This window comes from Cucurbita maxima, unplaced genomic scaffold (genome assembly GCF_002738345.1).
Source record: "Cucurbita maxima cultivar Rimu unplaced genomic scaffold, Cmax_1.0 Cma_Scf00468, whole genome shotgun sequence".
Lineage (NCBI taxonomy): Eukaryota > Viridiplantae > Streptophyta > Magnoliopsida > Cucurbitales > Cucurbitaceae > Cucurbita > Cucurbita maxima.
Window position 1 is genome coordinate 1 of NW_019272484.1, and position 26,760 is coordinate 26,760.

The following is a 26,760-nucleotide window of genomic DNA, read 5'->3' on the forward strand; positions in this document are numbered from 1 at the left end:
GACGTAAAGTCTGCTTTCCTTAACGGAGAGCTGAAGGAGACTGTTTATGTCCGACAACCACCTGGCTTCCTGGATAACAACAACCCCAATAAAGTATTGCGCCTGCACAAGGCACTCTACGGGCTTCAACAAGCTCCACGAGCCTGGAACGCGAAGTACTTACTGTCACTGAAATTCAAACGTTGCGCCTCTGAGCATGGCATGTACACGCACGGCCATGACAAGAAGCGACTAATCGTGGGAGTGTACGTCGACGACCTCATAATCACTGGAGGTGACATGGAAGTCCTCGGAAGGTTCAAAAAGGAGATGTCGAAAAACTTCGAGATGAGCGATCTCGGCGTGCTCAGCTACTATCTCGGCATCGAAGTGCAATAGAATTCTACCGGCATCTCCATCTGCCAAAGTGCATACGCAAAGAAGCTGCTGGACACAACTGGACTTGTGGACAGTAATCCTACAAGGACGCCAATGGAGGCCCGACTCCAACTAAGGAAGGCTGGCACTACGACGACAGTCGACTCCACCAATTACCGCAGCATTGTTGGGAGTCTGCGCTATCTGGTAAACTCTCGTCCTGATCTTGCTTATTCTGTTGGATATGTGAGCCGGTTTATGGAAGCACCTAAGGAGGAGCATTTAGTGGCTGTCAAGCGCATCCTGCACTATGTAGCCGGAACCAGAGGCTGGGGTGTAAGATACTGCGCAGGGAGCGGAAAGGAGAAACTCAAGCTAGTTGGCTACAATGATAGTGACATGGCCGGTGACGTTGATGATCGTAAGAGCACTAGCGGAATGATCTACTTTCTCTCAGGCGGCGCAATCTGCTGGCAATCAACAAAACAGAAGTAGTTGCTTTGTCTTCCTGTGAAGCAGAATACATCGCCGCTTCGATGGCAGCAACACAAGGGATCTGGCTTGCGCGACTAATGGAAGAACTCATCGGGAGAGAAAGTGATCCACCAATGCTATACGTAGACAACAAAGCTACGATCTCCCTGATCAAAAATCCAGTTTTGCATGAACGAAGCAAGCACATAGAAATCAGATTCCACTACATTCGAGAATGTGCAGATCGAGGGCTCATCAAAATTGATTACATCCGAACAGAAGAACAACTTGGAGACATCTTCACCAAGTCTCTGGCGCGGGTGAAATTTGAAGAACTACGTTCAAAGATTGGAGTTCAAATAGTAAGGTAGATATACTACAGGTTTTAGGAGGAGATTGTTAGATAGAACCTGAGTTTTACCGTTTTTCTTATTCACACGATTTCAGAAAATCGTCAGTTTGACCATTTGACAAATCACATCGAATGGATCACCATAGTTTTAGACTGAAATTTTGTAGGGAGTGGCACAGATTTAGTTGGCCACTCTCCAGCCAATTTTAGAATCCTTTTTACTTTAAATAGGAGATTTGTTCAGAAAATAAAATAACCTGAATGCAGTCAGAGTTATTTTTCTCTCTTCTTTTTGTTACGCATTTTCTCAATTTCCTCTCACCGAAATTCTGTGAAAAACAACAAGTGCTCATCTCAACCATGATGTCATTCAACAAGAGAGACCTCGAAAAGGACTGGATTATCGCATTAATCATTTGAATCACCTCAACCCCTCTTATTGAAATTGAACCAAATATCTATAACATAACTCTAACAAAGGTACCAAGTTCCTAAAAGTCTTTTTAATCTAAGATAGAAACCGTAAAATAAAATGAAATAAGAAAATAATATTCCATCGTCGAGAATCGAACCCAGGTTTGCTCGGTAAAAGCCATATATCATAATCGCTAAACGACAATGAAATTTTGGTGTAGATGTCCTGAAGTCTTTTGTCAGATCGCTGAAGAGTTTTAGCATGATCTTTTGCTTAATGTCTAACTCTTCGACACTTCATTCCCTGTGTGTTAGAGTTCTCAAAGCTACCGAGATGTTTCGAGCTGTTCGATTGTGTGGCTCTTTCTTCAAAAGAGTCAACATCAAATGTTAGGTCTTTGATTGGCAACCCATCCAGGGGAGCGTCGATTGCATCGATTCCATCAACGATCTTCCCATGAGTTATATGGTGCATGACCCTTTTTTATACCATTCACTTTCGAGCACTATCATAGTTTTGTATCGTCCATGAGATGCATTGCGGCTAACGTAGCTCTCAGGTCGTATGAGAAAGTTCCTGTAGCCCTCAACTCTCGGGTCGTATGGTAGAGTTCTTAGAGCTACCGCGACATTTCGAAGTGTTCGATCGTGGGGCTTTTTCTTCAAAAGAGTCAACATCAAACGTTAGGTCTTTAATTGGAAACCCATCCAGGGGAGCGTCGATTGCTTCAATTCCATCAATGGTCTTCCCATGATTTTTTGGTGCATGACTAGTTTTTTATACAATTCACCTTCGAGCGCCACCATAGTTTTGCATCGTCCATGAGATGCATTGTGGGCCAACATAACTCTCAAGTCCTCTGAGTAAGTTCCTATAGTCTTGAAATATAATATCAAAACATATTAACATATTTGATATGTTAAATATTAAAATAATTGATGTGTATCATAAACATTAAATAAAAATATATATTTACAATTTGAATGAGATTCATATTAATTAAACATATATTATGATATTCTACGAAATTTTAATATTATTTAAATAAGATATTATATCTTAATGTATTAGGTATTCTAATATATAATTTGACAAAAACTATCACAAGTTCACCATAAATAGAACCCTAGGGTTAAGTCAAAAAGCATCAAACACTAAATACTTTGAAATTTTAGGTGATATTTTGCAAAGGAAGCTGATAAGGTCTTTAAAGAGCATGTGGTCATGTCTAACGTTTTAGGTTAACAACATGTTGAAAAGAAACCAGAAATTCTGATACCGGTAATTAACTACAAACCTTTGAATAAGGTTTTAGAATAAATAAGATATCCAAACCAAATAAAAAATGATTTGATAAAAAAAATTAGAGTCAAATGTTTTTATAAAATTCGATATGAAATTGGGATTAAGAAGAATTCTAATTTCCTAAAAGGACAAATATAAAATAGCATTTAATGTCCAGTTTAGAAAATATGTGAGGAACGTCATGCGATTTAGGCTAAAAAACACTCCATCCGAATTTCAGATGATTATGAATGATATTTTCAATTCTTTCAAAAAATATCAATAGTTTATATGGATGATGTGTTGATCTTTTCTAAAACCATTAAGATGAACACTTTAAACATCTACATACATTCATTAATGCAATCAAAAGAAATCAGCTAGTTGTGTCCATACCCAAAATCAAATAATATCAAACTGAGATCCGCTTTCTTGGATTTTAAATTTATTTGAGCCTTATAAAACCCATTCAATGGTCCATTGAGTTTGTCTCAAACTTTCGTGGTGACGTAGCCTAGAAAAGCCAACTTCAAAAAAAATTTAGGTTCTCTCAATTATGTGTCCTAAATCCTTCAAGATATCAGGCATATTTACAAATGTCTTGATGAGTGTCTTGAAAATAATACAAAGTCTTGATTTGTAAAGGATATCTCTACGACCCAAAAAAATCAAATCATTAGTCAAATAAACTCTCTACTTAAGTCTTATTGACCCAAGGGCAGATCTCATAGTGAAACGTGACGCATCAAATATCGGATATGGAGGTATCTAAAATTGTCAAAGAGGACCGAGAATCAATTATCATATTCATTCAAAAGCCTCTAATAATACCATACAAATTACAAAACAGTAAAAAAAATATATATATATTATTTCCATTGTACTCCGTGCACAACAATTTTAAAGGAAATTTAAAATAAATCCAGCGTATTTGTCATACTTTTAAGTTCAATTACAATAAATCAAGAAAAGAATTGAGTTGTAATAAAATATCACTTGACATTGGAATGTAATTTGAAGACTTTTTATCTTCGGGAGTTGAATTACATTTAAGATTATTTATGTTATTTCTTATTTTCTTCAATTTGTATTTAATAGCTTTGGGTAGTTTGTAGATGAACTATGTTTGAATTATCTTTTTGGCCTTTCTATTTTCGACAGACACGTTTTACACTTTTGGACTGACACTTGGTAGAAGGGGTCACTAATGCTAAAATCATATAAAATGGGTTCATAGGACAGTGGTAGAGCATTTGACTGCAAATCAAGAGGTCACCAGTTCGAATTTGGTTGGGCCCTTTTAAAAATTTTGGACGAACACTTTGTTCGATTTGCTCCCAACCACCGAGTGTCTAAAGGAAAAGAAATAAGAATAATTACCGATTCCAAACCTTATTCCAAAGTACTCCACCACATAGAACCATGTACTTAGAACCTAAGGGCCACTATTCTCGGACAAGAACCAAGCTATCATTAACAAAAGAGTGTGGTATCCAAGCACCCACTATGAACATGGTTAAAAACTTACTTACAATTAGGCTAACTTACCGAGTCTTGTACTCACTCCATCTTTTTCATGTAACTAAGAGTAGTTGCCCTAGACCAACAACACCCACCAAAACTATTTTTGATGTTTTAAAATGATTTTTTTTAACCTTTCCCTTATTTTGTACTATGAACCTATAAACTCTATTTTGAATATAATGTAAATATATATGTTTATTATATTTTAATTCTTTTTTTATTTCGAGAAAACATTTTACTTTGTGTTCAACCTCTTTTAACTTGCTTCGGAAATGGCTCGTGACATAAACATAAAAAAAGTAATTTTTTAGTATGAATTTTAATATAAGTTGCATTCTTATATTGACAAAACCACTAGTACCAAAAATATTCATGAACTTTCAAAATTAATGCCCTTAACATTCTAAAATAAGGTTCTAACTATTAGTGACTTGCATAAATCATCTCCCTTTTTATTTTCACTCACTCCTCTTCAACAACCTATGACCCATTAATATCATTAATATTTCATCTCCTTGTTTTTTAGCTTTTTGAATATCAAAATCTTAAATAAAAAGGAAAAGCTCTCTAAAATATTCTTATTTGCCAGTAATTTTACATAATTTAACATTTTAAAAATCGGTAAATTAAAAAAATCCAACATTAATATATTCATAATTTCATGTAGTCTTCATAAGTTTGCCGGCGACATTGTTTGTTGTTGAGCTTGATAATGTGAGTTTGTAACCCATCCGTTAGGGTTCTTGGAATGATTCTCTAGATTATCCCTTCCATGTTGGGAGTTGGGCCATGGGTCTTGGGTGAAGGAACCGTTGGTTTACCGCCCCTAAGAGTTAAGGAAGCATCTTGAGGCTAGTTTCACATAGTATCATTATCATTGAGATAACAATTCTTTTCTATTTTATCTAAATTTTTTAAATATGAGTTCATTTCCAAATGCATGCTAACACCCTTATTGTTGAATAAATGACATGAAACTAGTTTCACTTAGTAACGTTGCCTTTTGCTCCTATTGGTGGAAGGATAATAGGTCGATTATACCTTTATGGTAGTTTTAAGCGTGACAACATTTTACAACCAGACTAATTTTGCTTCATTTCTAAATGAAAACGTGTAAATTGTAAACTCAAACATTTCAAAGAAATAAACAAGTTTTGATGGTACCATGCTAACCAGAAAACAAATGTTGACTTTGACCAATCCCTATATATTTTTTTTTTTATATTTTGAAACTATTTTAAGCACTTTTCTCGTGTACTCCTTACAAATTTACCTTTTAAGGTTGTAAACATTTGTGTATGGGTGACTATTATGATTATAAGTCAACTGAGTTAAGTAGAAATAAATTTTGAAGATGAAATTAAAGTATTAATTTTGATGTCATCTTTACCCGAGTTTTGGGATATTGTTATTAATGAGATTCAATCGGCATTAGTAATTCACAATGATAATATTCAAAATACTTGACAAAAAAAGAATGGTCAACATAAGATATTTGAAACAAATAAATCTTTTGTCCTCTATGATATATCAAATCACTCCTTTAAAATTCCTTAATAATAAACCTGAAGTCTTACATCACTTATACAGAAAAGTTCCTTGCATAGAAGTTTTATTAGATACTTTTAAGCATCTAGAGATCAACTAGACACAAAGCTAAACTTTCTAAAAAAAAAATTAGGGGCTAAACTTTTAAGTTAACGTAATTTAAGAAACTTATGATTTTTATATTATCAAGAGTTTAATTGAGCTAGGTCGATTCAATCTAGTGGACCCAAGAATTGAACCGAACCAAACCAACTAGTTAGTAACATGATTTAGTGGAAGCATTTTCATGCAAAGTAGAAGCAACAATGGAGGGTTTGAAATAATATAGTTTTTACCCCTTAAGGTCATTTTACACCGTTTCTTGGTTTACCTACTTATCCATATCCAATGACCACCAAATTTCATATCTAACCTCAAGCTATAAATGCTCAGTATTAAAATTTGATAGACACCGGAGCTCAGATAGTGGGTTATTTTAACATTACTTAAATCTCGAGCTATTTGATTGGTTCAGGGTCTTAACTCAGGGTTCTTTGGGTTTTTTTTTTCCATATATTCTTAATTCATACTTGGTTTAGGGTTCATATGAAAATCCAAGCGATTTCTACAAGTATTTCTTAACAAAGAGTCCAAGGGGGCTACTTGTCTCGTCGTCGACGTTTGGGACCTCCATTATTGAGCTTCCAGTATCTGAATTACTTCAAATTTCCTTCCACATACTCCTTATTGTGTCTAGTTTATGAAACTATAATGTTTTTTACGAGAATCGGTCTAGAATGGGGTTAAAATTGAGAAAATTTGAGAAAAGGTCAAATTTTGAGTTGACTTGGACAGTTCAATTGAACTGGCCATATCATCGTTTTCTTCCTCTAAATAGGAAGAAGATGCGCATTTTTCGCATTGCCGCCATTTGAAACTCGGCTTGTACAGCCACATTTACAGCGTTTCTCTCCTTGATTTCTTCGTGAAACTTAAAGATGGATGTTACAAGAAAGGGCTAGGGATTTATTTGATACCTTCTCGTGGATCGTAGCGTAAGATATTCGCTTCCAAAGTTCATGCAAAATCTGATTTATCGTTGGAGATAAAACAAAGGATTTTTTATTGGGTAGCCGATTCTAGGGGTTTCAAGGCCCTATTTCTTCATTGAACCTCTTCCATATCTTATCTTCAAGCTAAAGGAATTGGTTTTGGAGGAACGTCTTTGAGTGTAGGACCTTAACTTCTAGAAATCGTTCTCGGTATGCTACTCACTCGAAACGCAAGATTTCGATCTCGTGGGTAGTTTGTTCGATGACGTTTCAGCTCTCGATTCCTTCATCAAGTTTACTAAACTTCTTCCTCTGAAACTAGAGGAATCCTTAATTTGAAGGAAAAGAGATCGTAGATAGGAATTCGACTCTTATCCCCAATTTAATTTTGAAACCTATTTCCTTCAATTCGGCATGCTCTCGAGGTTATTTTTCTTCGTGGTCTTTTATGGAAGCATTCCTTGGAGGTGTAGAAACTGATTGGAATCATTTTTGCTCGACGAGTCATCATGTATCCTCGGATTGGATTTTCAAGTTTTTATTGAAGTTCTTCAATGGCGGATTGAATTGGGGGAATGGTTTCTAGGCATTTTCAGCACTCTATTCCTTCATAGAACTTGTGGGTAATCTTGTTGAGAAACTGTAGGAATAAGATTGAAGAGAAATGGTGGAGGATTGCTCTCGAATTTGGAAGAAATCTGAGAGTAGGAGACCCATAATCTAAACGTTCATTGCCTTCGATTGGGGGATCGACCTTTCTCGATTCTTATTCCGTATTGTTGCTCCTATTTCAGACTTTATAGGAGATGCTTAAACCGACTTTGAGAGCTCCAGAATCTTCGTTATTTAGAGATCGAACTTCTTGGAAAATTTTTCGGAGATATCAACTCCGATCATAGCCTTACCGACCTTGGCTTTGAATACTAGTCGTTGGATGTGATGATCCGTGCGTGTTCGTTCTAGATCATATCAAATTTTGGAGGAGATTCGACGGTTGAGATTTGAGTTCGAAGGATTTTACTCGGATGGTCACGATAGATGCTCTGATTCTAATTAGAGTGCCATTTCTGTAACTATCCATTCTTCCAGGGGTATTTTGGTAATATTCCACTTTTTGAATATTTTATTATTATTTTTCTCGAACAATCCATAATTTTTCTACAAATTCCTAATCGCTTTTTTATCATTTTTCCCTTATTTTGAATCTTGAGATTCCTTCTAGATAAGGAATTACAAATCCGTAAAGATTCTTGATAATTGATAAAATGACTTTTTTTTTTTTGCCCTCTTCATTTACTTTTTCCTTTCCAATCCTTTTCAAAAGGCCTTTAACTCCTTGAAATCACTTGTTAGGCACAGAGTGACTTGACTAAGTCCCTTAATCTTGCTTAATACTTTAAATTTTTCCTTTCTATCCTTTGGGTCTTTCATGAGTGGCTTATTCTTATGGGAGCTAATTTCCTTCATTTTCGGGGTGTTACATATACATACTCATTACAAACACAAAATAAGAAGTAGACTCAAAAGATGAAAAAAAATACTAGATTAAAAACAGAGGTTAGTCTATGGCCCACACTCCAAAGTCCGCTCTCATCCACGACCAACTCTTAGTTACTTGAAAAAAAATGATAAACATGGAGTGAGTAAAACTTAGTAAGTAGCCTACTAGTAGGTTCTTAATGGCGACCTTAAGCTAGGATATTACTTCTTGTTATGTTTTCAGGATCTTATACTGATCTTGAAAACCTTCCCCTAAAATAACCTTCAATTTTCTCCCCATGAACACAATTTTCTCCTCATCTATCTTTTTTTAAACACTTTTGAAAGTTAAAGAGTAGTTTTGAAGCTTTTTTTTTTTTTTAAAATCCACATTATTTTTTTAAAAAAAAAATTATGCGTAATTTTTTTTTAGATAAAGTGCAAATTTCAATGGTATTTTTATTAATTTAGCTTATAATTTAAAAAAAAAATACAAATTTTTGTTGATTAAGTTAATGTTAATTTTATTAAAATACATAACACCACATCAAAATTAATTTATTCGGAATAAAATTAAAACTAAAAAATCAATTTATTTTAAACTAAAAAAATTAATTTATTTTAAAACTAAAAAGTATACTTGGTTGGACTAAAACATCCCTTATCCCAACTATAAAGAATTTAATTCCAAGCTCCCTTCTAATAGACAAATGATTTATTAACCTCTATTGTAAGATTTCACTTCATCAATTTAAGTAGCGTTCAACTATAAATATCGAATGTTAAAGTATTCCTCGACAAAGTAAATCTGTTGAAACTGTCTATCAAAGGTGTTCCATAATAAGTTGTGGAGAAGTGTTTCCTTCAATTCTAATTTCAATTAAGGATGTCAATGACAAAAAAGTGCACGAGGCTAGAAGGTTTGTAGTGGAAGAAAATAACAAGAGTCATGGACTTTTTTCGTTTACAAGCTGTATCATGTGTCTTATTCATGGTTACTTAAATCTCATTGAATTGGTGCGCCTTTCACATCAGAGACATTTGTGCCTTAAATCTCTTTGCTTGCTGCAACATTTGCTTGACATAATTCGACCAAAGACGGTATGGACGACCTTAGCTAATTGTATTGGTCTCCAATCATGAAGTGTGACGTCGGATCTTTGTGCATACCATACTCATTAACTATAACATGGCAAGAAATTTTTTATGTTTTGACTGGGCATGACATATTCTATTGTTCTTATATATCTTTAGTTACCTGTGATTAAAGCAAAGAAGTATAGACATGGTTTCCAACCAACCCTTCCTTTATAGTTAGTTCGACGAATGGGTTTTTGTTATCATTTTATCGTTAACCCTTCCGCTCGATTTTGTGTTATGATATCATATAGGGAATCAGAAGCGACCTTACTTGGACAAAATTATATACCGTTTGATAATTATTGTTGATAACAAAGATAAATTGAATTATAAGCATTTTAAGTTCAAAAGTAACAAATTACTTGTACACTTTTACTTATAATCTTCATTTTCTTTATATAGCAATAAGGAAGGGAGGGATAGAAAAGATACTCATAATATCATTATGACTATGCCATATTTCATTAATTAAAGAGATTAATACACCCACAAACACACACACACATATTTCGAGAGAGAGAGAGAGAGAGGGCTTATTATAAGTAGGGATAGCATTCTAGTAGTTGTATTGCTACTTGGGGACAAGGAACTCGAGAACTTCTTTAAAAGATGAGAGCTTATAAGTAGGTGGCGATGGATATATCACATGCACAAAAAGAAAATTCTGCACCTTTGTAATAAAAGACCAAGGAATATCATCGTTATTTATAACTTCTATCACAATAATATAAATTCTGCAAGGACGATGTTCTCTAGTCATACTAACTAGACCGTTCACCACACGCTTGTAGATGACACGATGTTCACTATTCTCGTTATTCTTTTCAATTACGAACCTTCCTGCATTTTGCACTACTAGGATATTGACATCTTTAATTGGTACTAAAGCATCTAAAGGCAACCCTTCCACACTGCTCATTCTAACACCTTTGGTAAATTGTTCCAAGAGACATTGTTAGGCCGATTTTGTTCATGAATACTTAAGAATTTGATATTTATAGTTGTAGTTGAACGCTACTTAAATTGAGGAAGTGAAATCTTACAATAGTCTAATAAAGCGTTTGTCCATTAGAATAGGTTGGAATTAAATTCTTTATAGTTCGAGATAATAGTTGTATTATTTAAGTCATTGAGACTAGTGTTACTAGTACTTGTTAGTATATTTGAGTATAAATATTAAAACCATTAGTTATTAAATATTGTTTGAATTAAAGCGTTTATAATTCAAATGATCTTCATAACCTAATTCATAAAAAAATAAATAAAATAATTAGGAAGCATTTATGTGCTAGATCAAAATAAGATGCATAAAAAGAACTGGCAGTAATTACTTTATTACCTTTAATCTTAAAAGTAACTTAAAATATTGCTTGTGTGCCTCTTACAGTACTCTCAACAAATGGATCGCTTGATCTATTCTACTATACTTTACTTCCTCTTGATATCGGTGTGGTAATGACACAACTCATATTGTCGATAATCATCACTTACATCCAAAACCAGAGTATAACGGTCGACTATCGTCAAGGACACATTCACCATTTCCATTTCTATCGTCAATGACCCATTCACCATTTCAATCATTTCTCTAAATTTTATGATTCTCTAGGGTTAGATTTCATTGGAATATTGCAGTAGTAAAGTCTTGAAATTTCTATATATCAAAACTGTTTAACACTTTCCAAATCTTGATTTTTGGTTGTTTGTGTTTTTTTTTTTTTTAATTATGTTAGCAATGAGCCAATTTAATCCATTCTTCCTTTTATGATTTCTTTTTAAATTATGTTAGCCATTACTTTTGGGTAATTTAATCTATTCTATTCTATTTATTTATTTATTTATTTATTTATTTTTGCTATCGATAGACGTATCTTTATGAAACATACTAAATAAAACTAAATAATTGGTAAAGAGAGGATATGAGATATAACTTACGGTTAAATCTCTTTCCATATGAGAATAACTCATTCTCATGTCCATCTTTGCAACTATGTACTAAATTTAGGATTTTATTTCTCTTTGGTCAAAACGATCCTTAAAGGACAAAATTGAAGTTGTAGTTAGTCAATTATAATATTTGACGTGCTAGTTTTCAAACTACTTTAAATAGGTGTAAAGAAAGCATGAGAATAACTTAGTTTCACTAATCTAACACGGTGTTGGGCATGTACTGAATACTTGTTAATACAATGGATACATTACAAATTTATAATCCAGCATTTCGTATCATACCCTTGACTTTGAATATATTTTGAGAGTGAAACGTACCTTAAGTTTTTTTTTTTAAGTGTACAAACATATAAACTTATTTATATGAGTTTATTTCTAATATAAAATTGATAAATTTTTTGAAATAATTCTTTTTAATTAATGTATCATTGTCATATCGGTGTCCTAGTTTTTTACAAATGACATGTTACCATATCTATTTGCTATCATATTTATGTCTCGTATCTATATCTCATTTTTATTTTTGTGACTCTGAGATATTTTTCTTTTATAAATAGATATCTTCACGAAAATAAGTTTAATTTATGTTGAGATGGAGAATAAAAATTGACACTTAAGGACGTTGATAGGGACATTGATTCTTCTTAGTGTGAAGCTTGCATCTTGCAATTACTTGGGTAGAGAATGTGTTTCACTTAAATTTCACTCAAGAGAAAATAATCAAATAACGAACCATATGCGAGAGAGGATAATGTTTTTTTTTTTAATCTTTGAGAAATAAGAAAGAATAAAAATTAAAACATGGCATGAATGAAAATTAGTGGCCGGGATTTAATCTCGATCCCCTTGAATCTCCACAAAAGATGAAGTCAATTTGATAATTCTACCATTACAAACTTTATGAAATTAAAAATAAATAAAGTTTTCTAACAACTCATGTAATGATGCTTGCAACTTCATCTGCTCCTTCAACCGTGTAAATATTCACTTCTGAAGCTCCAAATGGTCCTTCCTCAATCTAATAAGCTTGTGACACATGAAATAATAGTTGAACCGAGCTTATCAAATTTTGTAGATGAAAAATGAATGCTTGTTGAATCTTCTTAGCCTTGGATCGTGTAATAGGTATAGTTGGAACATTTGGAACACCGTGGTCCTTATCATCTTCCTCCTCTTCAAAAGGATTCGTCCTCGAATCAGAAAATCATCACCTACATCAATAGGACTCGAGTCAGCAACATTGAAAGTAGGATGTGCTGAAATTCTCATGGAAGATCATTTTATATGCATTGTTATTAATTCTTTAAAGGACTTAATAAAGGTCATTCCCTCTTGGATGTAACTTTGTCTTCCTTTGAGATGAGAATCACTCCTTGCGAAAATGTATCCAAACCCAGTTACTAGGTTGAAAAATGATTTCATTCCGTCCTTTGTTAATTCTTGAAGCAACATTGAAATTTTGTTTCTCAATTGTCTCATTCCCATCTTTATGCAATGTTTTGATCTCATTTGCATTACTTGTGGCTGCTTTACTCACAAAAATATTAGATGATAGAAAGCAAATCAAGACACGTAAGTGGATTAAATCCATAAACAACTTCAAAAAGAGAACAATGAGTGGCATACATTCGTCCCAAGACTTAATATTCTTACAAATAATAGCCCTAAGCAATGCTCGTAATGTTCTATTAACCAGCTCATTAATCTAAAGATGACATGCAGTTGAAAACAATAATTTGTTACCCAATTTATGACTTAAAATTCTTATAAATAATAGCTCTAACCAATAACCACCTCAGATGACATGCAGTTGAAAACAATAATTTAGTACCCAATTTATATACCATACTTTCCAAACATTGGCAACAATGACTACAAAATTTATAAACATCGTGCTTCATGGGAAAAGTCATATGGATAGCATTTTCTTCCATGTCTTGGTTTCGCTAACTAAAGTTTTCCAATAACTCCCAAACTTCATTACCTTATATAACCTCTTGGGATAAAATTAGAGTACTTTTCTATAAACCACCAATCCTAAAGGATTCATATAAGATTTTATAAAATAAGATCTACTGATGAATTTCATAGCATTTGAAGGTCATCTAGGTCATGAGCTGAAGGTAAATTTCCTTAGGGGCATTATGGTCATTTTACACCGTTTCTTGGTTTACCTACTTTTCCTTATCCAATGACCACCAAAATTCATATCCAACCTCAATATACTATAATATGCTCAGTATTAAAATTTGATGGGCAGCGGAGCTCATATAGTGGGTTATTTTAACATTACTTAAATCTCGAGCTATTTGATCGGTTCAGGGTCTTAACTCAGGGTTCTTTGGGTTTTTTTTTCATATATTCTTAATTCATACTTGGTTTAGGGTTCATATGAAAATCCAAGCGATTTCTACAAGTATTTCTTAACAAAGAGTCCAAGGTGGCTACTTGCCTCTTCGCTGACGTTTGGGACCTCTATTCTTGAGCTTCCAGTATCTGAATTACTTCAAATTTCCTTCCACGTACTCCTTATTGTGTCTAGTTTATGAAACCATAATGTTTTTATAAGAATCGGTCTGGAATAGGGTTAAAATTGAGAAAACCTAAGAAAAGGTCAAATTTTGAGTTGACTTGGATAGTTTAGTTGAACTGGCCATATCATCGTTTTCTTCCTCTAAACAGGAAGAAGATGCGCATTTTTCACATCGCCGCCATCTGAAACTCGGCCTGTACAGCCACATTTACAGCATTTCTCTCCTTGATTTCTTTGTGAAACTTAAAGATGAGTGTTACAAGGAAGGGTTAGGGATTGATTTGATACCTTCTCGTAGATCGTAGCCTAAGATATTCGCTTCCAAAGTTCGTCCAAAATCTGATTTATCGCTGGAGAAAAAACAAAGGATTTTTATATTTGGTAGCCGATTCTAGGGGTTTCAAGTTATTGAACCTCTTTCATATCCTTTCTTCAGGCTAAAGGAATTGGTTTAGAGGAATGTCTTTGAGTCTAGGACCTTAATTTCTAGAAATCGAACTCAGTATGCAACTCACTCAAAACACAAGATTTTTGATCTCTTGGGTAGCTTGTTCTACGACGTTTCAGCTTTCAATTCTTTCATCAAGTTTACTCAACATCTTCCTTTGAAGCTAGAGGAATCCTTAATTTGAAGGAAAAGAGATCGTAGATAGGAATTCGACTCTTATCCCCAATTTAATTTCGAAACTTATTTCCTTCAATTCGGCACGCTCTCGAGGTTATTTTTCTTCGTGGTTTTCTATGGAAGCATTCCTTGGAGGTGGAGAAACTAATTGGAATCATTCTTGCTCGACGAGTCATCATGTATCCTCGAATTTGATTTTCAAGTTTTTCTTGAAGTTCTTCAATGGCGGATTGAATTGAGGGAATGGTTTCTGGGCACTTTCAAAACTCTATTCCTTCATAAAACTTGTGGGTAATCTTGTTGAGAAACTGTAGGAATATGTTTGAAGAGAAATGGGGGAGGAATTCACTCGAATTTGGAAGAAATCTGAGAGTAGGAGACCCATAATCTAAACGCTCATTGCCTTCGATTGGGGGATCGACCTTTCTCGATTCTTATTCCGTATTATTGCTCCTACTTCAGTCTTTATAGGAGATGCTTAAACCAAAATTGAGAGCTCCAGAATCTTCGTTATTTAGATGTTCGAAGAGAAATGGTGGAGGATTGATCTTGAATTTGGAAGAAATCTTAGAGTAGGAGACCCATAATCTAAACGCTTATTGCATTCGATTGGGGGATCAACCTTTCTCGATTCTTATTTCGTATTGGTTCTCCTACTTCAGACTTTATCGGAGGAGCTTAAACCGACATTGAGAGCTCTAAAATCTTCGTTATTTAGAGATTGAACTTTCTGGATAATTTTTCGGAGATATCAACTCCGATCATAGCCTTATCGACCTTGGCTTTGAATACTAGTCGTTGGATGTGATGATCCGTGCGTGTTCATTGAGATCATATCAAATTTTGGAGGAGATCCAACGGTTGAGATTTGAGTTTGAAGGATTTTGCTCGGATGGTCACGGTAGATGCTCTGATTCTAATAGGAGTGGCATTTCTCTAATTATCCATTCTTTCAGGGGTATTTTGGTAATTTCTACATTTTGAATATTTTATTATTATTTTTCTCGAAAAATCCATAATATTTCTACAAATTCCTCATTGTTTTTTGTTCATTTCCCCCTTATTTTTGAATCTTGAGATTCCTTCTACATAAAGAATTACAAATCGAGAAAGATTTTTTATAATTGATAAAATAACTTTTTTGCCCTTTTCATTTACTTTTTCCTTTCCAATTCTTGAAATCACTTGTTAGGGTACTCAATTGACTAAGTCCCTTGTTCTCGCTTAAAACTTTAATTTTTTTCCTTTCTGTCCTTTGGGTCTTTCATGAGTGGCTTATTTTTATGGGAGCTAATTTTCTTCATGTTTGGGGTGTTGCATATACATAATCGTTACAAACACAAAATAAGAAGCAGACTCAAAAGAAGAACTTATGGGCAAATAATGGTTACTTATGGGTATGGATCCTAGCAACTTATTTAGCACGTTATTCACATAGTTCTATGTACTTGGTACATGGATTATTGATGAACTTAGGTTTATACATAATGTCTTCGGTTAGGCTTTAAGAGTTGAGGTTTTAGCTTAGGAAAACATTAGAGGGTAACCTAACATGGACTGATTCGTGGGAAAACCTACTAGCACTTTGAGGACCTCTTTCCTTCACCAAACTTATGGGTAAACTTATTTAGATGGTGCAGGAACTAGTTTGGAAATGAACAGTGGACTAGTTCTCGAATTCGAGGTAAACCCATGAACACGATACCCCAAAACAAAAAACTTGTATCTCTCGATTGGGTACTCGATTAAGCTTGCTTCTTGCCCCTAATAGTCTACCCTAATTCATAATTTATAGATGGATTTTCCACTACCATTGAAACATCTAGAATTTCTATAATTTCATTCTTGATTTTTTTGAATCTTCTGCCAGAAATGTCTTCTCCGATCGGAGCCTTTCTTTTTTAAGCCCCTTGTAATTATTATTTTATAAAAAATTTAATGATTCGGGAAGTTTATAAAAATTAGAAAAAGTATCATCTTCTCAATGTTTTTTCAATTCTACTTGTTCTTTGCTTCTAGATACAACTTAGTAGGGATTATACACGGTCTCTTATTGGAGACCTTGAGTGTTGCAAACTCTCCTCTCCTTTGAAAACTTTCGGTCATCGAAAGTGTTTATTCTAAAATAGGCCAGGGTACAAGGTTCTTATTTGCCTTCTGTTTCCCAAGTGGCTTCTTCTACTCTATGATTCTTCCATAGGACCTTAACAAGAGCGATTTCCTTGTTTCTCAATCTTTTGACTTTCTTGTCTATTATTTGAATCGTGTCATCTTTATACGTTAGGTCATCTCTCAAGAAGAGAGTTTCATGAGCCAGTACGTGCGAAGGATCTAGGGTATACTTCCGTAGTATAGATACATGAAAGATATTACGTACTACAGACAAATTTGGGCATTGCCCGATTCTAGATCCAATCCTTTCTAATATCTCAAAGGGATGGATAAACCTAGGGCTTAGCTTCCCCTCTTTACCCTACCTGAGCACCCCTCTCATGGGGTGCTACCTTTAGGAATATATGATCCCCTACCAACAATTCCATGTCCTTGCGCCTTAGATCTGCATAGCTTTTCTCTCGGCTTTGTGCGGTTTGTATCCTAGCTTTAATCTTCTAGACTGCGGCGTTGGTAATTTGCATAGCTCTGGTCCAATAGTTTTCGTTTGCCCCCCTTCCCAAAAGATAGGGGATCAAAATCTTCGTCTGTAGAGAACCTCATATGTGGTCATTTTTATGGTTGCTTGGCAACTATTATTATAAGAGAATTTCATAAGGGGTAGGTATTTATCCAAGCTTCCTGCTAAATCGATCACATATGTCCTTAACATTTCTTCCAATATTTGCTTGAGCATTTCTGTTTGACCATCTATTTATGGGTGGAATGTCGTACTATAACTGCGTACCCAATGCCTTTTGTTGAATTTTTCAGAAGCGAGATTTAAATCTGGCATCTCGGTCTAATACTATTGCCTTTTGTTGAATTTCCAGAAGCGTACCCAATACCTTTAGTGATGAATATTCATTTTTAATGTTAGCAAGAGTAGCTCAGTTGGGAGATTGTTAGACGGAAGATTTGAAGGTCACACGTGTTTTATCCACGTTCAACGCACCTAATACAAGTTTATTACCTGACTATAGAATCTAAAAACACAACTTTCTTATTGAATCTAAAATTAGTTATTATTTCTTTTTTAAATATAATGAATTAGCGAAAGTACCTTTACTTATGAATTTTCATTTTTAATATTAGCGGGGATAACTCTGTTGGGAGAGTATCAGACTGAAGATTTGAAGGTCACGTGTTTGTTATCCACGTTCACCGCACCTGATTCTAGTTGCATAACCCGACTATTCAATCTAAAATTAGTCATTATTTCTTTCTGAAATCTCAATGAATTATCGAAAATACCTAACGTGTTCTAGTTCACCGCACCTTATACAAGTTGGATAACTTGAATATCTTATTAAAAATTAGTGATTATTTCTATTTAAAATTAAAATGAATTAGTGAAAATACCTTTACTGATGAATTTTCATTTTTAATGTTAGTGTGGATAGCTCAGTTGAGAGAGCATTAGATTGAAGATCTAAAGGTCTCGTGTTCAATCTTGCATAATTTGACTATTTAATTTAAAATTAGTGATTATTTCTTTCTAAAATTTCAATTAATTAGCATAAATACTTTTACTTAAAAATTTTCATTTTTAATGTTAGTAGGGATAGCTCAATTTGGAGAGAGTCAAATTTAATATTTGAAGGTCACGTGTTCGATCTCCATGTTAACCATCTCCATGTTAACCAAACCTAGTTCGCATAACCTGACTATTCAATAGAAAATTAGTCATTATTTCTTGTTAAAATCTCAATGAATCAGCTAAAATACCTATACTGATGAATTTTTATTTCTAATGATTGCAGGGATAGCTCAGTTGGGAGAGCGTCAGACTGAAGATCTGAAGGTCATGTGTTCGATCCACGTTCACCGCACTTTGTTTAAGTTGCATAACTTGACTCTAAAATTAGTGTCATTAGCGATTATTCTGTCACGTTTTTTATCCAACTTCACCGCACTTTGTTTAAGTTGCATAATTTGACTCTAAAATTAGTGTCATTAGCGATTATTCTGTCACGTTTTTTATCCAACTGACATAAGTTTACCTTTACTTTTTGAATTTTCATTTTTAATATTAGTGAGGAGAGCGTCATATTGAAGATTTAAAGGTAACGTGTTTGATCCACGTTCATTGCATTAGCGATTATTTCTTTTTAAAATCTCAATCTCAATGAATTAGAGGAAGATCTATCACGTTTTTTATCCAGCTGGCATAAGTTTACCTTTACTTTTTGAATTTTCAATTTTAATATTAGTGAGGAGAGCGTGACATAAGTTTACCTTTACTTTTTGAATTTTCATTTTTAATATTAGTGAGGAGAGCGTCATATTGAAGATTTAAAGGTAACGTGTTTGATCCACGTTCATTGCATTAGCGATTATTTCTTTTTAAAATCTCAATCTCAATGAATTAGAGGAAGATCTATCACGTTTTTTATCCAGCTGGCATAAGTTTACCTTTACTTTTTGAATTTTCAATTTTAATATTAGTGAGGAGAGCGTCATATTGAAGATTTAAAGGTAACGTGTTTGATCCACGTTCATTGCATTAGCAATTATTTCTTTTTAAAATCTCAATCTCGATGAATTAGAGGAAGATCTTGCACGTTTTTTATCCAACTGGCATAAGTTGACTAAGTTGCACAACTTAACTATTCAATCTAAAACATGTGATTATTCATTTTTTTATGTTATCTGGAATGGCTTAGTTGGGAGAGCATCAGATTGAATATTGGAAGGTCTTGTGTTTGATCGACATTCATTATATCTTGTAGTTTAGTTGATTATAAATTCTTCTTAAAATATAATGAATTAGTGGAAATAGTTTTACTTATGAATTTTTATTTTTAATCTTAGCGGGGATAGCTCAGTTGGGAGAGTGTCAAACTAAAGATTTGAAGGTCACGTGTTTAATCTTCACGTTCACCGCACCAGTTTCCATTTACATAAGCTAACTATTCAATAAAAAATTAGTTATTATTTATTTTTAAAATTTCAATGAATAATGAATTAGCGGAAATACCCTTACACATGAATTTTGATTTTTAATGTTAGCGGGGATAGCTCAGTTGGGAATGAATATCTCAAGGTTACATGTTTAATCCATGTTCACCGCACTTGGTTTATGTTGCATAAGTCTATTAAGTTGCATAACTTTATTCAATCTAAAATTAGTGATTATTTCTTTTTAAAATATAATGAATTAGCGGAAATACCTTTACTTATGATTTTTTTTTTCAAATATTAGTGAGGATAACTCAGTTTTGAGAGCGTCAGACTGAAAATCTGAAGGTCACGTGTTCGATCCACGTTCACCGCACCTGATTCAAGTCACATAACTCGACTCCTGACTATTCAATTTTTTAAAATCTCAATGAAGTAGTGAAAATATTTTTATTTTTAATGTTAGCTGTAGATTCAAGTTGACTAAGTTGCATAACTCGAATATTCAATCTAAAATTACCGATGAATTTTTATTTTTAATGTTAGCAGGATAGCTCAGTTTGGAGAGCACCAGTGAAGATCTAAAAGTCACGTGTTTGATCCACGTTCACCGCACCTAATTCAAGTTGACAAACTTGCATAACTCGAATATTCAATCTAAAATTAGTGATTATTTCTTTTTAAAATTACTATATAATCTAAATTTAGTGATTATTTCTTTTTAAAATTTCCAAATTTTCATTTTCAATGTTAACGGGGATAACTTAGTTGGGAGAGCGTAATATTGAAGATTTGAAGGTCACGTGTTTGTTCGACCTTCACTACACCTGATTCAATTAGTATAATTTACTATCTTATCTAAATTTAGAGATGATTTCTTTTTAAAGTTTCAATGAATTAGCGTAAATAATTTTACTCATGAACTTTCATTATAATGTTAACCATAGATAGCTCAATTCAATTGGGAGTGAGTCTGTAGATCTAAAGATAGCGTGGATTCCTAATTCTTTTTTGACTATAAATGCTTCGTAAGACATTTAGTAAAATGACTCATTTGATTGCATGGAACAATAAAATTGATCTTCCCATAGAATTGTCAATACATTATACTTTCAATGTTGCTAAGTTGAGTCCCTTTGATGTAGGTGCTGATTTTTCTGATTCGAGGACGAATCTTGAAGAGGGGGATGATGATAAGAATCACGGTGTACATTCTACTTTCAATGTTACTGAGTTGAGTTCTTTTGATGTAGGTGATGATTTTTTCTGATTCGAGGACGAATCCTTTTGAAGAGGGGGATGATGATAAGAATCACGGTGTTTCAACTGGACCTATTACACAATCCAAGGCCAAGAACATTCAACAAGCATTCATACTTCATCTACAAAATTGGATAGGCTAGGTTCAACCGTCATTTCATAAGTAAATATTTGCACTGTTGAAGTAGCGGATGAAGTTGCAAGCATCATTTCATGAGTGGTTAGAAAACTTTATTTATTATTTTAATTTCATAAAGTTTGTAATGCTCAAATTGACTTGGTCTTCTGTGGAGATTTAAAGAGATCGAGATTAAATCACCGGCACTATTTTTTTTTTTTTTGTGGGAAGACTATAAATACCCACAAATTATTATGTAAAAGCATATTTGTGATCAATGAAATTGATCTCTTAAGTTGAGACGTTCCCCCTTATAGATATCTGAACATATCTTTGTCGTTTTTATGTTAGATGCAATTCTTGTGGTAGATTGCATCTGAGTTATTTAGTCAAGCCTTGATCAAGTTCGATTGTGGAGTGACTCAATTTTGAACAAGGTTCCAAATCTTGCTTCTCACTCTTGGATCTCATAATCTAATTCTTGCTTTATCTCTTGGTTTATCCAAATTTTGTATAAGAAGATGTTAATTTCTTTAATACAAGGGTTCTTGCTTCTACAAAAGCTTGACTCGTTGGGCTGAAGATTACGGTTGGTCTATCAATCTTCAACGGGATCTTCTATCCCCATGGACTTGCTCTGATGCAGTCGTTCTTCTAACGCCGATGACACGTCCAATTGTCGAGGTTGGTAATGTGAGTTTGTAACCCATCCATTGAGGTTCTTGGAATGATTCTATAGCTTATCAATTCCATGTTGGGAGTTGGATCATGGGTCTTGGGCGAAGGAATCCTTGGTTTACCGCCCCTTGGAGTTGAAGGAAGTGTCATAAGGCTAATTGTTTTTCAATTTTATTGATTTGTTTGAGTGATTTTATTTGATTTTATTTCAATTTTGTCGAACTCAGTAATTACTTTATGTGCTAGATCAAAATAAGATGCATAAAAAGAACTTGTAGTAATTAGTTAAAGTAACTTAAAATATTGCAATATTGTGATTCAATCGCCTATTATGAAATTAGGCTCGAACTAAAAAAATAATATTTTTAAAAGATGGAAAAATTCATGAACCAACCAAAATATGTATTCAAAGATGAAGAATTCACAACAACAATCACAAACAATACTAATAAGCATCTTGTCTTCTGGTTTGTCACAATTTCAAACATGAACAAACCTGAATTTTGAGCCGGTGAGTATTATGGATCATAATCGACAATACTTTGCAAGTAGCTTTGAGCATTCACAAAAGGTTGAAAGTTGAATTTCTTTAGAATTGTAACCGAATAACATATGATTATTGTTGAATTTCTAAAAAATACACCACAAATTTCATTTATAGATATAAATGGAACCATTGATATAAAACCGTGATTATATAATTGCATCTTCACTAACAAACCCACCTCAAAGTGATCATCTTCACTAGAGGCTGCAAATTAAGTAGCCTTCCTGGATTACTCAAAAGTGAAGTTTTAAGAAGCTATATTTGAGCAAGAAAAATCATGTTACATGTTTCTGGGATACCACGGAGACATCAATGCAAGCAATCACTACTACCCGAAGTTTCTTTGATATTGTAGTTGGATCTATGAGACTCATCCCTCTGATGTGAAAGAGTAGTTATATCCAACATTCTTACTTGTGTGCCTCTTACAGTACTCTCAACAAATGGATCGCTTGATCTATTATACTCTACTTTACTTTCTCTTGATAACGGTGTGGTATTGACACAACTCATATTGCCGATAATCATCACTTACATCTTAAACCAGAGTATAGCGGTCGACTATCGTCAAAGACCCATTCACCATTTCAATCATTTCTCTAAATTTTATGATGCTCTAGTGTTAGATTTCATGGGAATATTGCACTAGTAAAGTCTTGAAATGTCTATATATTAAAACTGTTTAACACTTTTCAAATCTTGATTTTTGGCTGTTTGTGTTTTTTTTTTTTACTTGTGTTCCTAATCTTCCTTCTGTGTTTTTGTTACATTTTTTTTTAATTATTTTAGCAATTAGCCGTTTTTTTTTTAATTATGTTAGCCATTACTTTTGACTAATTTAATCTATTCTATTCATTTTTTTTTATTTTTTTGCTATTGATGGACGTATCTTTCTGAAACATACTAAATAAAACTAAATAATTGGTAAAGAGAGGATATGAGATATAACTTAGGGTTAAATCTCTTTCCATATGAGACTGAGTGTCCATCTTTGCAACCATGTACTAAATTAAGGATTTTATTTCTCTTTGGTCAAAACCATCCTTAAAGGACAAAATTAAAGTTGTAGTTACTCAATTATAATATTTGATGTGCTAGTTTTCAAACTACTTTAAATAGGTGTAAAGAAAGCATGAGAATAACTTAGTTTCACTAATTTGACACGTGTTGGGCATGTACTGAACACTTGTTAATATAATGGATGCATTACAAATTTATAATCCAGCATTTCGTATCATACCCTTGAGTTTGAATATATTTTGAGAGTGAAACGTACCTTAAGCTTTTTTTTAAGTATACAAACATATAAACTTATTTATATTAATTTATTTCTAATATAAAATTGATAAATTTTTTGAAATAATTCTTTTTAATTAATGTATCGTTATCACATCGGTGTCCTAGTTTTTTACAAATGACATGTTACCATATCTATTTGCTATTATATTTATGTCTCGTATCTATATCTCATTTTTATTTTTGTGACTCCGAGATATTTTGCTTTTATAAATAGATGTTTTCACGAAAATAAGTTTAATTTATGTTGAGATGGAGAATAAAAATTGACACTTGAGGAAGTTTACTTGAGATTTTGATTCCTCTTAGTGTGAAGCTTGCATCTTGCAATTACTTGGGTAGAGAATGTGTTTCACTTAAAATTCACTCAAGAGAAAATAATCAAATAACGAATCATATGCGAGAGCGGTTCAAGTTATTTTTAATTATTAATGTAATAATTTAGTTAATTGCTTGTTTTAAAATGCCAAAACCAATCCACTTTAGCGTGTTTAATTAATTATGCATTATGAATGTATGTTTTAATTAAATAGAAAATGTATATGCACAAAGTATGTCATATAGATTTAAAATCTCACCATAGGCTAAGCATGTTTCATGCATTCCAAGTATGTTATAATTATTATAATTTATAGTATGCATGTTTAGGGTTCCATGAGTGATAGATATAAATTGTTATATTATTGCATGGAATGGATGATTATATAATTGTTATATAAAGCATGTTAGATGCATGTTATAGGTTATTTTCAATGTCATAAAACGAGATAGACGTTAAAATCTATAATAAAGTTAAGTACATGCTCACTCAGGGTTAAGAACCGAGAACGATCAATTTTAATAGTTAAAATAGGTCGATGTCTTACAAAATTGCAGTTACGAGAAAGCTCACCTGGCACGATCTTGTCTAAGGCTGGAGGTACTTACGTTGACAGTTTACAAAACACATAATACCAGGAGATCGGACCAGTACTTGAGCTTAGTTAGCCTAGTTTTATGAGCATGCTTAAGTGATATAAGTTTTAGAAAAATAACCTAGACTTAAGCTATATTTAATTAGTCGGAATATAACGAAGTAATAGGTATACCCAACCGTCTAAAATACTTAGTGGGAGGAAAAAGATATATGAGATACATCGTTTTCCTTTTACGCTCTCTGAAAAATTCACACCGTGAGATTCATGCTCGGCCTTGTGTCGCCCTGGGAGCGTCCTCCATTCGGAAGGTATTTGCATGAGTCAATAACAAGGTGAATAGAGAAAGTATTTATAGTAAGTGGGAGAAGGAAGTATATCAACACCTCCTATGGTCTCCACCACTAGGTTGCACCGTGAGATTCCCATGTTCCACCTACATGTTGCCCAAAAGCTACTACCCATTTGGAGGGTTGTAACATGGGAGTCGAAACAACACAAACTCTAAAAATGGATAGGATTTCTTAGGTCCGTTCCCAACTTTGGCTTTTTCGTTCGATAGCATTGTTGGGACCGATCTCTGAGGTCTGAAAATGGCGGGTCACACTTCCGAAGAATTACTAAGAGTTATGGAATCTCTAAAAGGGATGTTTGGACAACCGTCCTTCTCCCTTAGACATGAAGCCATAAAATACATTTACAACTGTCGTATGTAAGAAGCGACCTCAGTTAGAGAACATGTCCTAGACATGATGGTCAATTTCAATGTGACAGAAGAAAATGAAGTTGTCATTGATGAGAAGAATCAAGTCAGCTCTGCACAAATGTGGTAATGAAAAAATTAGAATATAACTTGACTGCTCTTCTCAATGAGCTACAGACTTATCAATCCCTCTTAACGAACAAGGGACAAACAGGAGAAGCAAATGTTGCTATCTCCAAAAAATTACTACGTGGATCGTACTAAGAAATTAAGCCTGGACCTTCAACTTCTAAAAGTGTTTTTGACGAAGAAGAAGGGTAAAGGGAAAAATAAGATTCCTACTAACCGCAAACACAAGGTTCAAAAAGCAGATAAAGAAAAATGTTTTCATTGCAACGAAAACGGGCACTGGAAGAGAAACTGCCCAAAATACATTGCAGAGAATAAAGTCGAAAAGACACAACAAAGTAAATATGATTTACTCGTTGTAGAAATATGTTCAGTAGAGTATGAAAACTCAACTTGGATACTAGATTCAAGGGCGACTAATCATATTTGTTCTTTTTACCAGGAAACTAGCTTCTGGAGAATGATTGCGGACGGTGAGATAACACTCAAGGTTGGAACAGGAAAAACTGTCTCAGCAAGATCAGTATGAAATTTAAAGTTGTTTTTTGGAGATAGATTCATTATATTAGATAATGTACTTTTTGTTCATGAAATGAAAAGAAATCTAATATCTATGTCTTGTTCATTTGCAAAAGAGGTATTCATATTTGTTCTGCAAAATTAGAAAACAACTTATATATGTTAAAATCGAGCGAAATAAAAGCCATTTTAAATACCGAGATGTTAAAAAAAGCTGAAACTCAAAANACCGTGATTATATAATTGCATTTTCACTAACAAACCCACCTCAAAGTGATCATCTTCACTAGAGGCTGCAAATTAAGTAGCCTTCCTGGATTACTCAAAAGTGAAGTTTTAAGAAGCTATATTTGAGTAAGAAAAATCATGTTACATGTTTCTAGGATACCACGGAGACATCAATGCAAGCAATCACTACCACCCGAAGTTTCTTTGATATTGTAGTTGGATCTATGAGACTCATCTCTCTGATGTGAAAGAGTAGTTATATCCAACATTCTTACTTGTGTGCCTCTTACAGTACTCTCAACAAATGGATCGCTTGATCTATTATACTCTACTTTACTTTCTCTTGATAACGGTGTGGTATTGACACAACTCATATTGCCGATAATCATCACTTACATCCTAAACCAGAGTATAGCGGTCGACTATCGTCAAGGACCCATTCACCATTTCAATCATTTCTCTAAATTTTAACATACAAAATAAAACTAAATAATTGGTTAAGAGAGGATATGAGATATAACTTATTGTTAAATCTCTTTCCATATGAGAATAACTCATTCTCATGTCCATCTTTGCAACCATGTACTAAATTAAGGATTTTATT

General features: G+C 33.5%; 2 non-coding genes across 2 annotated transcripts; both read left to right on the forward strand.

The window, feature by feature from the left end:
- The first annotated feature begins 4,109 nt into the window (after positions 1-4,109).
- Positions 4,110-4,181, forward strand: TRNAC-GCA. The gene has a single exon. It is a non-coding gene; the product is annotated as a tRNA-Cys (tRNA).
- A 14,441-nt stretch (positions 4,182-18,622) lies between these two features.
- TRNAF-GAA lies at positions 18,623-18,695 on the forward strand. Its single transcript has one exon. It is a non-coding gene; the product is annotated as a tRNA-Phe (tRNA).
- Positions 18,696-26,760: the final 8,065 nt, after the last annotated feature.